Source organism: Rattus norvegicus, chromosome 11 (genome assembly GCF_036323735.1).
Source record: "Rattus norvegicus strain BN/NHsdMcwi chromosome 11, GRCr8, whole genome shotgun sequence".
Taxonomy (NCBI): Eukaryota; Metazoa; Chordata; class Mammalia; order Rodentia; family Muridae; genus Rattus; species Rattus norvegicus.
The window spans coordinates 71396223-71400265 of NC_086029.1; the positions used below are offsets into that span (position 1 = coordinate 71396223).

At 45.4% G+C, this 4043-nt stretch overlaps 1 pseudogene; it reads left to right on the forward strand.

Moving 5' to 3' along the window:
* Window positions 1-852: 852 nt before the first annotated feature.
* On the forward strand, window positions 853-3504 carry Tnk1-ps1 (tyrosine kinase, non-receptor, 1, pseudogene 1; annotated as a pseudogene).
* Window positions 3505-4043: the final 539 nt, after the last annotated feature.

Genomic DNA, 4043 nt, shown 5'->3' on the forward strand with positions numbered 1-4043 from the left:
TAAATATTTTTTCCTATTCTGTAGGCACCTTTCCATGTGGATCAGCTATCTGTTGCTATGTGCCTTTAGTTACTTTTGATCTCTGTCCTGTGCCATTATTAATGCACATCTTGGCATGTCATTGTGTCCACAGGCTTCTTTTCTTGTTTGTGTCTATGTTTGGTATTCTTCATTTCTGTGTCCATTTTAGCATTTCCCTCTGTTTTGAGTTTATTCTTCATTTCTAGATTTTGCTTTACATGTGTCTTTCTCAATTTTTATTTTATTTTAGTTCTCTAATCTTTAATCTTTTTAAATCTTCTTTATTTTGTCGTTTTATGTGGTATCACATCTACTAATTAGAATTTGTGATTTGCTATTATGAATATATCAAAACATCATTTTGTATCATAAATATATACAATTTCTATTTGTCAATATAAAAATAGAAAAGAAATCAATAAATTCTGAGCAAAAGTTTAAAATATAAAACTATCCTATTTTATTTGACTAGAAAAATTAAAGACAAGAGGAAACTCATAAGAGAAAATACAAACCAGCTAGTAAAAGTACAAAATAGATATATTTTTACTGTTAATCAAACACATCTAAACAAAATAATGAAATTAATATTAGATATATTGCTAGAAGTATCAATTATGGAAAAATAGTTCGAATAGAATTCATTTTGTAGTAGTGACAATGTTTTAGGAAGACCATGAATTTAAAAATATGCTATTTTAAGTATATACAATCTTTTACTCAACAATTTTGCTTTAGGAATTTATCTCAAGAAATAACCAGGCAGCTGCCTCTTCTGCCTTCGCCAGGCAGAAACAGACTGCCATCTTCCTGAGAGGTCTAACCCCAGACATGCTCCTGGAAGACAGTTCCCGGTGGCTCCTTCTGCTGCTCTGGGACATCCAGCTGATCCAGTTCTACCGGCCCATCTCAATGTCACTCGGCCAGAACATTTTGATTTTGTAAGGCCTGAGGACCTGGACAACACTGGCATGGACAAGCCTGACGAGCTCAGACTTACTGAAGCTCTAAAGAGGTACTGTTCGGGGATCAAGTCTAAGAACTGGGGTTTTGCTCCTGAACAGGAGATCCCTCCACACTCAGAGGGGAGACCCAAGTGTCTGACTCCAGAGGTTGCTGTGTGCAGAGGGGAGGTGATAGGCTCAAGCTGCTTTGGTGTTGTACATCGAGGGCTATGGACACTACCCAGTGGCCAAATTATCCCAGTGGCTGTCAAGTTCCTCCATGTGGGTCCCCAGGGTCCGATGGGCACAGAACTGGGAGACTTCCTGCAGGAAGTGTCTGTCATGATGAAGTTAGAGCACCCACTTGTACTGTACTGCGCCTGCATAGCTTCGTACTGGGCCAGCCTCTACAGATGGTGGCGGAACTTGGGCCACTGGGCTCCCTGCATGCGTGCCTGACTGCCCCAGCACCGACGCCCCCCACTGCCTGTGGCCCTACTGTGCCTTTTTCTGTGTCAGTTGGCAGGAGCTATGGCATACTTGGGGTCCTGTGTGTTAGTGCACCGGGATCTCGCTACCCTGCAACCTCCTGCTAGCCTCACCTTGAATGATCAAGGTGGTGGATTTTGAACTGGTGCGGCCACTGGATGGGGCCGGGAGCCGCTACATTATGGGTGGACCCTTTCCATCCCCTATTCCCGATGTGCCCCAGACAGCCTAAGCCAGGGAGCCTTCTCATGACGTGTGGATATTTGGCGTGACACTCTGGGAAATGTTTTCTGGAGGCAAGGAAACCTGGGCAAGTGTTCCACCATACCTCATCCTACAGCGGCTGGAGAAGGACCAAGCCAGGCTGCCAAAGCCTCCTCTCTGTTCCGGAGTCCTCTATTCCCTCGCCTTGCTTTGCTGGGCCCCTCATCCTGCAGACCAGCCTAGCTTTTCCAACCTGGAAGGACTGCTTCAAGACGCTTGGCTTTCTGATGGGCATCTGTGAGGGAGGTCACACAGCTAGGTTCTTTGCGGATGGAGCCCCGTGACCCCATCACTGTCTTTGAGGGCAGCCCGGACACCACAACCTGGAAGGGACAGAGTGGTTGTACCCTCAAAGTGGGCAACTTTCCAGCTTCAGCAGTGACACTAGCAGACTTGGGGGATTTACCAGTCACCCACCCTGCCCACAGAGGTTCCCCTACCGGTGGGGCGAAATGCAGAGAGGACACAGACAGGGAGAAGGCAATGTTATAAGATCTACCCCAGCACAGAGCTAGAGAAGGAAGGTGCTACTGCAGAAGGCGAAAGGCATTTCCAAGAGTCTGGAGTCAGTTCTGCCTCTGGCCCTAGACCCACAGGAGGTTACAAGAGCTTTGCCTCAAAGACTCGCAGACGTAACTCCACACCCACCAGACCTCCCCCGTGTCCACCTATTATCGGCAGTTCTTCTCGGCCCATCCAGCCCCACAAAGCCTGACCCAAAAGAGAACCCTCGCATAATCACTGCACTGGAGCACCAGCAAAGCCACTGTCCCCTCTGGAGACCCCTTGTCAGACCCCAAGTGGCAGAGGAAGATTGTGCAGGTAGAACTGAGTGTGCAAGGCGTCTCCTCCAGCAGCACCAAGTGGCACTTAGAATCACTGGGGGAGATGTGGCTTCTGCTATCGGCAACCTCAAGGTAGACCAGCTCTTCCACCAGGGTAACCAGTCCGGAGCAGACTGTTGTCGCATCCTGGAGCATCAGCGGTGTAAGGTACAAAGATTTACCTAAGGAACTATTTTCCAGTACAGACTGCTGGATTTGGGGGTTCTCATTTGGCAAGTCCATAATAGACACAAAGCCTGCATTTAATTACCTTCCGAGACACTTAAGGACCACCCTTTTTGATTGCAGTGGCTACGTTTTCCTAAATCATACCTCCTAGATTCATTTCTTGGAGGATTTATATTTAAAAAGACCAATTTATCGGGGGGTCATAGGTCATAGTTATTTAGGAGGGGGTGGAAATTAAGAAGCTGATCTACATTTCATCTCAAGATCCTTTGGCTTTCAGGACCACAACTTTGAGCCTACATGTTAATGAACAGCCAATGTTTACCTCCATGAAATAAAAGTTGTCATGCCTTTTCCCCAAAGAATGGCATTAATATTTATAAAATCCCCCTCTCCTGTTATTGTATAATCATAGGTGGGTAGCATGAATACCCAGGAACATTGTAATAAAAGTGTGACAATGCAAACAGACCCTGTGAATGCAGCAGACACAGAATCCTCATCAATGAAGGCAGCTTCAGACTCAATAAATTACCACCGTGCAGCCCTCGGGTATCATCAGGATATCAAATCTGAACGTCTTAAAGAGATAAAAGAAATAAAGCAAGCCTACCAGCTATTATAGTAAAACTTTGAATATTAACTCTGAACTTTTTTAGAAAGACGGGTCATGCAATGTGCAGCAAGATGTTTATAATGATTTCACAGTATGTCACCATCTCCCCATAACTGTACCCACACTTTTTGCCATCATGTGCTTTGATGAACACTAATCGACTCTGCAGCTCTTTTCATGGAGACTGGAGGGAGAATGGTCACTGATGGGTCCAAACACTGTCTTTCATCTGCATGAAGTACTGAGAGATTGGTGTAGACACTCTTGCCATACCTTCCTTCTATCTGAACAAACAGACAACTTTCTGTGCTGTCCCCTGATGCTACAACATTAGGCTCTGATTCAAGATGTTTTTGAGTTGTCTTTTCGTGTTTGCATTTGATCTTTATCATTAGTATACTTGGATGGGGGTCTTGTATCATAAGCAGAAGTTGGCAGAAGGGACACTGGAGCTGTAGAAGCACACACCAAATGTGCCAGCAAGGCAGAGGTAGCCACATACAAGACCAGAGTACAAGTGAGGAATTGCAGAGAATGGAGGGGTAGAGATGATGTGGAAATAGAGGTAACAAAGACATGGACTATGAGGAACTAAAGATGAGAGACAATGGGTTCTGGGCACCTGGAGAGTTCTAGAGAGCTGCCAAGGTTTAATGGCCAATGGTCTCAGATAGCCTAGGCCAGAACACTGCTATC